Genomic DNA, 12,468 nt, shown 5'->3' with positions numbered 1-12,468 from the left:
ATAGTTTTCCCTTATTTCTTTCTCAGAAATGGTTTTAGAAGAAATTAAAAAGGACATTTGCCTAAAGGCAGACACAAAGCACAGGAAATTTAATCCTACATGGCTAAAGTTTAGCCAAATTATGAGCATCTGATAACAGGGTCTTTTATATATAATGCAAAGGATTTGGCAACTTCAGCTATCAGCAGAGGAATACAGAAGTTGGGGACATCATATTTATTGCTGGTTTATGACAGGGAGCAGCCAATCAAACCACAGGATTTTCACAATGTATATTGACAGCTGACAACAGCCCAGCTCATTAGAGCCCCTCTGCCAGAAGAGTGCATCAATCCCATAATTGAGAAATAAGTGCATCACTCCAAGTCAGTAGTCCCTACACTCTGTTGAGCTGAAACAATTCCATCTCAGTATAATAAGGCATGAAGCCTAACATCATGTACACTAATAAAAAATACTATCTTTTTATAATGTGATCAAATTTGAGTTCCTGTTGGGGCAATAACCTGGAGTTTCCTGATATCTCTGCATTTAAAACCTCAATTATAGCTCTATATTCTGCACAGTTTTGCCTTGAATACCTAACAGATGTTTATATTGAGATGAATGCTTTGTGGACCCAGAACTGTCATCAGACCTCTCATAATCACATTTTCACCTATGCATATGGTGTACACCTGTGGCTTGTTGGAATTGTACTCAATTGCAGTGTGGGAGGTTTAAAGACAGCACTGTATTTTTATTCTTTTGTAATATTTTTCATTCACATTCTGTTATACTTTTTAATGCTTTTTTCATATTTAGAATGTAAAGCAAATGCAGATATACAAGAACAAGGAAGGTTATTTTAAAGCTGCACATGCCTTAGTGTTCTGCATAGAAAAATACATATTTAGGTTATTAATATTATATATAACAAAATATAATTTCAATATAGGCAAATGTTCTGAGGAAATGTCATGGGACAGTAGTAGATTTCTCTGCTAAAGATATACAGAAGGATGCTAAGAAAACCAGCCTAGAATACAAAGTAGAGATGTATCATATACATGTGGGTTTTGATGTTTATCTATTTTTGTAAAGCAAATACACCTTGAAATGTACTGCCAGGAAACAGTCAGGATCTATTTTTCATGCCCTATTTACAGATACATCTACTTCCCTGTGAAAGGTCTGCGGTGGTATATTTCAGCAGCGGTTTCCACACACCAAAACCACCTAGCATTAGAACAGCAAGGGATGGGATTTAGACTGCTGTAGCCCACCAGCTCTGCCCTCACAAAGGTGAAACATGAGATGTTTTGGGGAACTGGATCTGTATCATTTCAGAACTTAGTATGAAACACAGGGCAACTGCTGGGATGTGTGTGTTTGCCTGTGAAGACCATTCTCACACACAAAAAGCTTGAGGCACAAAGAAATCAACTAGTCCTAATGCGGCAAAAGGACAATCATAGCCCTAAACACAAGGATGTCTTCTCTTTGTTGCAGGCTTTCATTATCAAGTACGTATTTTATTGAGCATCAGCTGTCTGCTCAGTATAGCCGACTGAACAAAGAGTGATCAATAAGAAGAAAATGGAGTAACAGAAGGAAAATACAAAAAAGAAGTGGTAAAAATATCCTAATCCCCATCAGGCAGCTTCACTAAGACCTTCACATGAGAACATGGAGAACATGGAGAACAGATGGTTAATGAAAAATAGTGAAATCCCGGTGGATTCTTGCTATGAATTTTGAAACTGTGTCCTGTGATTTTGCATTCATGGACTTACTATTGGCTTAACCCAACATCTAATGAAGCTGATGGGACTCTTTCCTCCAAAGTTGATGGGTCAGCAACTAGTGCACAAACCAAGCATTTTTAAATCCATTTGCAATTGAAGATAAGAACAATTAGAGTAGGTTCTTTGGTTTGTAATTCCAATAGACAAATCCTTCTTTCAATTAATTAAAATCCCAATGAAGAATCTAAGGTAGCCCATCTTATCTAGGCCTTTTTCATAAACTGAATATTAAATTATTTACAGGCCAAAACATGTGGCAGGTTCTTTAAAATACTCTATACTGTAGGGTTGTAATATCAAAATTCACAATCCATACAATGAAGAAGCACTCGGGAAACTTGAATAATAAGGATTACTCTTTTTCTTTATTATATGCTCAATTGTATCTTCCTACAGTACAACCATACATGGAATAAAATCAACAGTGAAATCATGGGTAAGAGACATATGCCATAAACTTAATATTAGCCTTAGTAGGTCCGCATACATTTTCTGCAACAGGATTTTCGGGTGTGTACAAGCAAAATGTAGGTTACTCTGAACTGCATGAAATGCACCTCTGTAAGTCAGATGGGTTCAAGAGTACTCTAAAAGTTTTAAATTATTATGCTGTGTGGCTTTTTTGTCAAGATCAGCTAGAAAATTTCTTTCTGTGCTCCTAGGCTTCTTTTGTGTGCAGATGGTTGTGCTAAGAAAAAAAAAACCCTAGAAATCAAAAACCCCAACAATCTACATTTATTAAAGTCATCTCTTTAAAAAGGAAATATAACAATGATCTCTTACTAGCAGAGTTTTATATATAGTTTTACATGGAAGAGCAAAATTGGCCTATGCCTAGAGGCATAACAAAATTTGATATGCTTAGGCTTTTTCCTGCTGGTGCTTATCTCTTTGGTATTTAATTTGCAACTTGTTAGCCATTACTCATGCTGTTTGCCATCTTTTGCTGTTTTTCATATACAGTCAAATTAACTTTTTCTTTTTTACTATAAGAAACATGGAAAAAGAAAGAAATTGTTATAAAATCTTCTCTCACAAGCCTAAACTTTGGACTTAACCAGATGAGCAAAGGACTTAGGATAGACAGTAACAGATTCCAAGCATCCGCTTCCACCATAAACAAGCATAAAAATCCACAGCTGGGATCCAGTTTTAAACTCTGAAGAAATGTGAGGACAGTTGTATACAACAGTTTCAGCATTCAGTGGAAGCTGCTCTGTGAGCTACTGGCACATATACAGTCTTGTAAGCAAAACAGATTTAGGAATAAATTAGTTCAGTAATGAGTAGGATCTTATGACGTGTTCCAAGATCTTTGGAATAGTGATATATAACAGTGTATTAAATAAGTGAAGAAGTAATGATGAGAAAGTGTTAGAAAAGTACTGGGAAGGACCTTGAAATAATAAGCATTTAGTATCTCAATAACAAAAGCAGAAAAGGAAATAACCTTCACCATCTATTAAGCGTGACATTTTGCAGGGGTTGCTAAATGAACATTGTATATGAATGAGTACCAAAGGCAGGTCTTCTGATTCAAGCTACTGGTCATTTTTCTTTGCGAATTCTCCAGTTAATGATCTCCTTAATGGTTAATGGTCTCCATCTGATTGGCAGCTCCTGTAACTTAGGAAACATGAATAAACACTGCCTCCAGTCAAGTTCCAGAGCTGTTAACTCAGGATGAATATGTGGATAGCTTCTAGTTTTGAGCAGTCTTATTACTTGATTTTCTAATGGTTCATTAGGTATATGTCTGTATATAGATACACAACTTTTCCCTTTGCTCCAAACATCACTATTTTCTGCTATGCCTCTATTAAGCGTTGCCTGCATCAAAAGTAAGCAGCTTCTTGAAGGCACTACCACTACTTACAGTGTAACCATTGCTCCTTTAAGTACCTCACTTTTGCAGCAAAAAGTCTTCTCCATGGAAAAGTAGCCTTATTGAAGATCAGCAACACACTGACTTCTTGATATCTTCATTCATTAATTTAATTTTTTTGTGACCACTGCTACTTAAAAAGCGTTATGCTAAATGAGTTTATTAGAGGGTATTGTTATAGGATGTGTGCTGTAAGGGTCACCTCTAATCTAGCAAAGGTATGCTCACAGAGTCTTAAAAGAGTGATTGCTGGAGAAAATAATAATTTCTATTATCAATCTAGACAAATGTTTTTCAGTGTGAGATGCAGAATTGTATTAATGTTAAATAAGTTCAGTTCTGAAAGACCTAAAGATCATAAAATACATAAAAAGATGGAAGTAGTAATTATTTATAATCCATCATATTAATTTATTTTCTTCTTAAGGTCATTATTTTATTTTTATAATAAAAGATGTTAATATTATATTACCATGTAATAATATAGTAACTAGGAATTAGAACCTCATTGAATCTAAAGGGCTGAGAGGATCTGAACTTCTGTTGCAGTTCTTTATCGTTAAGCAGCTATCCAAGAGCAAAATTAATACCCAGACTGACTTGAAGTTTTTGGTGTCCCAGCTAGTCATTTTGGGGTAACATCTTCCCAAATTGCTGAGCACAAGTACAAATTTGGAGATGACTGGCTGCAGTGCAGCCCTGCAGAAAGGCATCTGGGGGTGCTGGTTGGCAGCAGGCTCAATAGGAGGCAGCAGTGTGCCCTGGCAGCCAAAGGGCAAACCCCTTCCTGGGGTGCATTAAACACAGGATAACCATCTGGTCAAGAGAGGTGATTTCCGCTGTATTCAGCATTGCTGTGGCCTCACCTTGAGTATTATGTGTGTGTTTCTGGGCCCCACCATGTCAAAAGGATGTTCATGTCCTTGAATGCATCCCGAGGAGGGCACCAAAGCTGTGAAGGGGCTGGAAGGCATGTCCTGTGAGGAGCAGCTGAGGATACTGGCTTTGTCTTGTTTGGAGAGAGAGAAGGAGGCTGAAGGGCGACCTCACTGCTCTCTCCAGCTTCCTTCTCAGAGGGCAAGTGGAGAGGGAGGTGCTGCTCTCTTCTGCCTGGGATCCAGTTCCAGGATGCATGGGAACGGCTCAAAGCTGTGGCCGTCAGGGCAGCTTTGCACTTGACAGGAGGAAACCCTTCTTTACTGAGAGGCTGCTCAAACCCTGGAACAGGCCTCCTAGAGACGTGGTCGATGCCCCATGCTGGTCAGTGTTGAAGAGGTGTTTGGACAACACCCTTATTAACATGCTTTCACTTGTGGTCAGCCCTGAAGTGCTCAGGCAGTTGGACTCCAGCATTGTTGTAGGTGCCTTCCAAAACAACTCTTGTATTCCATTTGATTCGATTGCATTTGATTCCATTCAATTCCATTCTTCTTCCTCCTTCCTTCTTTCCCTACCGGTACCTGACAAGGAAATCTTTGATGACGTTTCTTCCCAGGCCTGCACTAGCAGAAGAGATGGAATGGCTAACCACGTCTCAGCCTAGGCGCTGGCTCTGTCGCCTTGCGGGAAGGAGGCATATACCTTCTGATGGGGGTGAGAGCTGGGGATCATCTCGAGGTACTTTGACCACTGGAACAAATTTGCAAAAAGCATGTGGGCACTGCAGTTTTTGAAAGTCTTCCATGTTCATCCAGTTTAGCTGGGTTTCCCGAGGATGGCAAAACCCGACATCTCGGACACCAGAGAGGCTCAAAGATCAAGGCCTCAGTCTGAAGCAGGAAGTGCTCCGCAACTACATGCGTGCAACTCTTTTGGATGTGCGCGACACCTGTTCCTTTCCCTGTGGATTTCCTTGTCTTTGTTTCCTGTAATCGGTTTTAGAAATGCCTGAGCTGTTTCCCTTGGAGAAGCATGCTAAAACAAAAGAGCCAGAGGACAACAGTACTCCATCAGAGCAAAGGTCCACCTGGACCACTACTCTGGCCCCCAGGTGGCCAACCATTGATGTCTTAGAGAGAGCACATGAGCGGCGCAGCTCGACTTCTGCCAGGGTGCTGGGGGTGCTCTTAGGCCTCAAGGGCTGGGACCGGCCTCCCCTGGCACCCCCACCCACACCATCTCCTGCCAAGGGCCCAGGGGACGTGCTGTCTCAGCTCAGCCTGGGGCCTTCAGGCCCTGCCCGAGCCATGCTCTAGGGGTACCCGCCTCTGCCCCTCTCTCCACAATGGGTCTGCATGGGCCTGGCACCTGCACTGCACAGAGCTGCTCTCCTGGATGGACCCCTCACACCTAGGTCATAGCTGGGCATGTGCATAACATGTGCATAACATAGCATAACTCTTCTGTTCTGTTCTATTCTATTCTATTCTGTTCTGTTCTGTTCTGTTCTGTTCTGTTCTGTTCTGTTCTGTTGCATTCCCTGCGCTCACCGTGAGTTGAGTAACGAGGAGACTGTTATTTGCCTGAAATGCCGGGGGGGGGGGTCAGCTCCAAAAACACTTTCAAGGACACAAATCAGAAAGGTTACACATGGAAACAGGATTTTATGTTTCGATTTTATTTTAGTTTATGTCATTTTATTTCGTTTTATGTTACTTTATGTTATTTTTCTGAATCTTTTCAAGCCAATGCTCACAAGCATGAACACAACATGCATGTGTAACCAGGAGCAGGCTGATGCATTCTGCAGTTTAGCCTGAAAAAACATCCCTTTCAGTCTAGCAAAGGCAATTCACAGAGCTGCATGATTACACACTAAGCAGTCCCTGTTTCCTGAAGAGTGACAACTTGACCAGCCGCACACAAAACAAGAAGAAGAAGAGGTGCATGGTACCACCAGGTATTTTCCAAAGTAGGACACATGTTGATGACAAGCACACTTTTTGCCTTCCAGAACTTGCTCCGCTGTGCTTCTTGGCTGGTGATGCATGAAAAGCAGTCTCGTGCCTGCCCCACGCTTGTCTTGTGTGCAGGGAGAGCTGAAAAGTGGCAGCTCCTGATGGTGCAGCAAGCCTGGAGCCCTGCCAAGCACAGCCTGTTTTGCACAGGCAAGAACCCCTAGGGAAATGAAGCCAAGGGACTGCAGAGCTCACTCCCGCTACAGACTTGCAATGGGAAAGACAGCCTGAGAGAGCCAGGGCACAAGTAGCGCCTTGCAGGGGCGACAGCGGCAAGCGAGAAGCTCGCCAAAATGGCCCAGAGAAGCCCTGACAAGGGGCTGTGCTCAATGCTACAGAGGACATGAAGCAACCCCCGGGGGCCACACTGGGGGCCCACCCTGGGAGTCTAGAAAGCTTCTTCCCCCTGCATGCGGGGCACGAGGGCCACCATCGTGGAGCGGGAGCAGCAGGCACCTAGCCAGCATGGCCCAAAGCAGCCCTGGCAAGGGGCCGTGCTCAGTGCTGCAGAGGAAGGCAAAAACCCCCCAGGGACACTTGCTAGCCCACCCTGGGGGGAAAAAAAGCCTTCCTCCCCCAAGCTGCAGGGCACGAGAAGCCACCTGCGTGGTGCATGAGCAGCAGGCAGTGACCTAGCCAAAACGCACCAGAGGAGCCCTGCCCTGACAAGTGGTCAGTGCTCAATGCTGCAGAGGAAGGCAAAAAAACCCCAGGGACCAGTGCCAATCTGCCCTGGGGGAAAATTCCTTCCTGACCCCAGAGCTGGTGATTGGCTATTCCCTGAGCATGTGAGCAAGACCTGCCTCCTCCTCGTCCCGCAGGCTGGTCATGCCTCCCAGGAGATGCCCAGCCCCTCTTCTCCCTCAACCCGGAGCCATCTCCGGGGCTTCCCAGAGTGGCCAAATGCCCCTGGCCCCATTGACCTTGCAGGCAACAATCCGTCCTGTGCCTCGCAGGACACCAGGGGCTTCTCCACAGCAGTGGGACAACATCCCTGGCAACATCCCTGCATCCCATTTCGTAACGGCTGCTGCCACTGGCTCCGCAGGGGATGAGGACGGCGAGCTCTGCACTGCTCCTCAAAAAGGCATTCCCTTGCTCTGGCCACTGCTCTCCAGCTGAAAAGGATTTCTGTCCGTCCGTCCGTCGGATGAACTCTGAAGGTGGCCCTGCCGGCAGCTGGCCTTGCAGTGGAGAACCTCCAGCACCCTCGTCCAGCCTCCGGTCTTCCTCCCTCAGCCCCCTCCAAGTCATTCTGCCGCCTCCTCCAGGACTTCCTCTCGGATGTCTTCAGGCTGCCCCCGGGCCAGCTCTGGCAGCAGGGCACGGCAGGAGGCTCCCTTTTATCCTGCCCGGGGGCATTGTGACTGCTGCGTTGCCGGGTGCTGGCACTGTGCCGTGGGGGTGACCGGGCCCCCCATGCGCAGCCCCGCCCGCCGCCCCTCCTGCCAGCATCCTTCGCAGGAAGGCCTTTGGGGTGCTGGCCCCGAGGCACTCCCTGTGCCCAGGGGGCCCAGGGGGCCGGCCCTGCCCTTGCTGGCCAGGCACTGGCCACAGCTGCTGAGCGTCCCTGATGCTTCCTCTGCCACTCGGCTTCCAGGGACAAACCTAGCGCTCTTCCTCTTCTCTCGGGCCATGGCAGAAGCTTGCCCTGCAGCCCAGAGAACACCCCTAGGAGCCAGCCCCTCTCTGCATCACAGCTAACACTCATGAGCTCATGCAGCCAGCAGGACCAGGGACTTGATCTGCCTGGACACAAAGCCTTTCCTGGGGGCGCAAGCAGGGTCATTTCAGCAGCTGCAGCCTGGACGAAAGCCCAAGTGTGTAACCAGAGCCATGGGTTGGGATGCATGGTGCCTGCCAAGAGAGTGCCACGGAAACATACCACAGCCTTTGAAAAACTGGAAAGGCAAGGGAGCTCAGGTTACGCTGGTGTGCTGGAAAGGCTGCTCCTTTTCCCACCTAGAACATTGGGATCCCTGCCCAAAGCACAGCCAGGCAAGCAACGACTCTTCCCAAGTGCCAAAAGAGCCCGTTGCTGCTATAGCCCTCACATCCCCTTTTCCCACTGAAAGTGAGCTGTGCGCTTGGCTGTCTTTAGATGGGACACAAAAGGCGCTTCAGCCACAGGGTAAAACCTGGAGCTCATTGGTGACTTTAACCTTCTGAGAGTTATTTGCCTACCTCCTACAAAGTGGGAAGATATTCAGGTCTTATCTAAAAGCCTGGCAAATCTCTTTTTCCTTTAGGATTTCTTGTTTTGAGTCCTGAAAGAGGAAGGAAGGTACTACTCTTGTCATTTGTACCTTGGTGCCAAAATTGGTATGTATATTCAGACTACCTAATAAGGGCATTTCTACCATGTACATTCATTTGGTTGTGGTGATGCCAGAGGTGAAATATAGGGTGTTGGTTCCCTCTGGATGAACTCCACAGAGATGTGGAGAGCTTGCATGATTTCCTCACCATTCCCTAGCAATGCAGCAAGGGACATTTGCTACTACACTGGTGATGGTGAGGCCTTCCTCTTGGAAAAAAGTCCTGAATTGGTTTGTGTTCTTGACCCTGTTTTCCCTTGCACTTCAGTAGCTTTTCTCCTTCTTTGGTCTTCATCCTTGTGTCCTGTTTTCAGCTGGGATAGAGTTAATATTCTTCCTAGTAGCTGGTATAGTGCTGTGTTTTGGATTTAGTTGAGAATAATGCGATGACACACTGATGTTTTAGTTGATGCTAAGTAGTGTTTATACTTGTCAAGGACTTTTCAGCTTCCCATGCTCTGCCAGGTGCACAGGAAGCTGGGAGGGAGCATAGCCAGGACAGTTGACCCGAACTGGCCAAAGGGATATTCCATACCCTGTGATGTATCCACCCGGCGGAACGCTGTATCCTCTGCACTAGCCAGAAAGGCTGTATCTACCCAGACTGAGCTCCCAGGGAAATTCTGGGACTTTCCTGCAGCCGTCCAGGTCTCTGGCTGCAGGGAGTGCCACCAGCTTGCACTGGGAACAGATGTCAGTGCAGCAAACAGCTGTGTGCACTGTGACGAAGTGGACTATCTACTCGGCCTGGTGGCAGAGCTAAGGGAGGAAGTAGACAGGCTACGGAGCATCAGGGAGTCTGAGCAAGAGACAGACAGGTGGAATCACGCTCTGAGCTCCCGGAAACCTGACCAGGGACAGCCTCCAGAAAAAGCCTGTGACCAAAGGGAGCCAGTATCCTCCCCCCAACAAGATGTAGGCAGGGTCTTAGAAGGAAGCGGCGAGTGGAAACAAGTTCACAATCGGGGCAGCAAGCGAAACCTTTCCTTGCCCACCGTGACCCCCCAGGTGCCTCTACACAATAGGTATGAGGCTCTAGATGTGGAGGACCAGTCAGTGGACGATGTGGGCGTCGATCCATCTACACCAGAAGAGTTGCCAAGACCACAAAGACCTACCCCCCATATTACTACCACCTCCACAAGGAAGAAAAGACGGGTCATAGTCATAGAAGACTCCCTCCTGAGGGGAATGGAGGGTCCAATATGCCAGGTGGACCCTCCTCATAGGGAAGTCTGCTCCCTGCCAGGAGCCCAGGTCAGAGATATCACCAGGAGACTTCCCAGCCTGGTACGGCCCTTGGACTACTACCCCTTACTGCTCTTCCACATGGGTGGTGACGAAGTTGCAGTGCACAGCCCAAGGGTGATTAAAAGAGACTTCAGGACCTTTGGACGCTTAGTGAGGGAATCGGGGGCACAGGTCATCTTTTCCTCCCTCCTTCCAGTTGTGGGAGGTGACATTGGTAGGAACAGGCGGATCCAATCTCTTAACACATGGCTCCGAGGATGGTGCCACCATCACAACTTTGGGTTCTTCAACAATGGGACGGCCTACATGGCACCAGGCTTGCTGGTGACAAATGGGAGCCACCTTTCTCAAAGGGGAAAGAGGGTCTTTGCACAGGAGCTTGTGGGGCTCATTGACAGGGCTTTAAACTAGATGTGAAGGGGGAGGGGGAACATATCAGGCTTGCCTGTGACAAGCTGTGGGACGGTACGCAATGGTTAGAGGGACGGGGTGCTACTGTGAGCCCTCAACCTGTTGCCCAGAGGCATGATGAGCACGCTACAGCACAGTTGAAGTCTTGCAGAGATGAGCCGGGGGCTCCTGAGATAGTTAGAGCTCACAAGGAAACCTTTGTGAAACACCCCAAGGGAAACGAGGGATGTTCCACTAAGAAAGTGACATGGCCAACAGCCCAGATGAAATGCCTCTACACGAACACACTCAGCATGGGGAACAAACAGGAGGAGCTGGAAGCTGCTGTGCTACTAGACAGCTACAACCTGATTGCCATAACCAAAACCTGGTGGGATGAATCCCATGACTGGAATGTGGCTATTGATGGCTACAGGCTGTTCAGAAGGGACAGGCGAGGAAGGAGGGGCGGAGGCATTGCCCTCTACGTAAAGAAATCAATACAGTGTGAAGAGCTGTCCCTGAAGAATAGCCATGAGCAGGTTGGAAGCTTATGGGTAAGAGTCAGAGACAGAGGCAACAAAGGGAACCTTGTGGTTGGTGTCTACTACAGGCCGCTTGATCAAGGGGAGCCTGCTGACGAAGCCTTCTTCCTCCAGCTCCGGGAGGCTTCGCGCTTGCAGACTCTTGTCCTGCTGGGGGACTTCAACCACCCCGACATTTGCTGGAAAAGCAACACGGTGAGCTGTAGGCAATCCAGGAGATTCCTGGAATGCATAGACGACAACTTCCTAAGCCAGGTAATAGACACCCCTACCCGATGGGACGCGATACTGGATCTGATGGTCACCAATGCAACTGAGCTCATCGGTGATGTCAAGACTGGAGGCAGCTTGGGCTGCAGTGATCACGCGTTGGTGGAGTTCACACTCCTGAGGGACATGGGAAAAGCGAGGAGTGCAGTCAGGACCCTAAATTTTAGGAAAGCAAACTTCCAGCTCTTCAAGGAGTTAGTCAGAAGGACCCCCGGGAGACGGTCCTCAGGGACAGGGGAACGGAACAGAGCTGGTAGATCTTTAAGGACACCTTCCACAGAGTGCAAGAGCTCTCAGTCCCCAAGTGTAAGAAATCAGGCAAGGAAGGGAAGAGACCAGCATGGCTGAGTCGAGACCTGCTGGTCAAACTAAAGAGTAACACAGCACCGGGCCTGCTGGCGGCTGATGGAGATCGGCTGTCTCCAAAGGGGAAAAGGATTCTCACCCATCAGTTGGCGGGATTCATTCGGATGGCTTTAAACTAGGTTTGAAGGGGGAAGGGGATATAAACGGGCCTGCTAGTGAGGAGCCCAGGGGCAGCATGGCAACATTGGGGGTGAAATCGATAGCCCAGCTCAAGTGCATCTACACCAATGCACATAGCATGGGCAACAAACAGGAGGAGCTGGAAGCCTTCGTGCAGCAGGATGGCTATGACATAGTCACCATCACAGAAACGTGGTGGGACGACTCTCATGACTGGAGTGCTGCACTGGATGGCTATAAGCTCTTCAGAAGGGATAAGCAGGGAAGGAGAGGCGGTGGGGTGGCTCTGTATGTTAGGGAGTGCTTTGACTGTATAGAACTTGACAGTGGTGATGACAAGGTAGAGTGCTTATGGGTGAGGGGAAAGGCCAACAAGGCAGATGTCCTGTTGGGAGTCTGCTATAGACCACCCAACCAGGATGTAGAGGTAGATGAGGCGTTCTATAAGCGGCTGGCAGAAGTCTCGCAATCGCTAGCCCTTGTTCTCATGGGTGACTTCAACTTGCCAGACATCTGCTGGAAATACCATACGGCAGAGAGGCAGCAGTCTCAAAAGTTCCTAGAGCATGTGGGGGATAACTTTCTGACGCAGCTGGTAAGCGAGCCTACCAGGGGGAGGTGCCTCGCTTGACCTGCTGT

This window comes from Pelecanus crispus, chromosome 2 (assembly GCF_030463565.1).
Source record: "Pelecanus crispus isolate bPelCri1 chromosome 2, bPelCri1.pri, whole genome shotgun sequence".
Classification (NCBI taxonomy): Eukaryota; Metazoa; Chordata; class Aves; order Pelecaniformes; family Pelecanidae; genus Pelecanus; species Pelecanus crispus.
The sequence above is the reverse complement of the archived record's forward strand: the minus strand, read 5'-3'. Positions refer to the sequence as shown.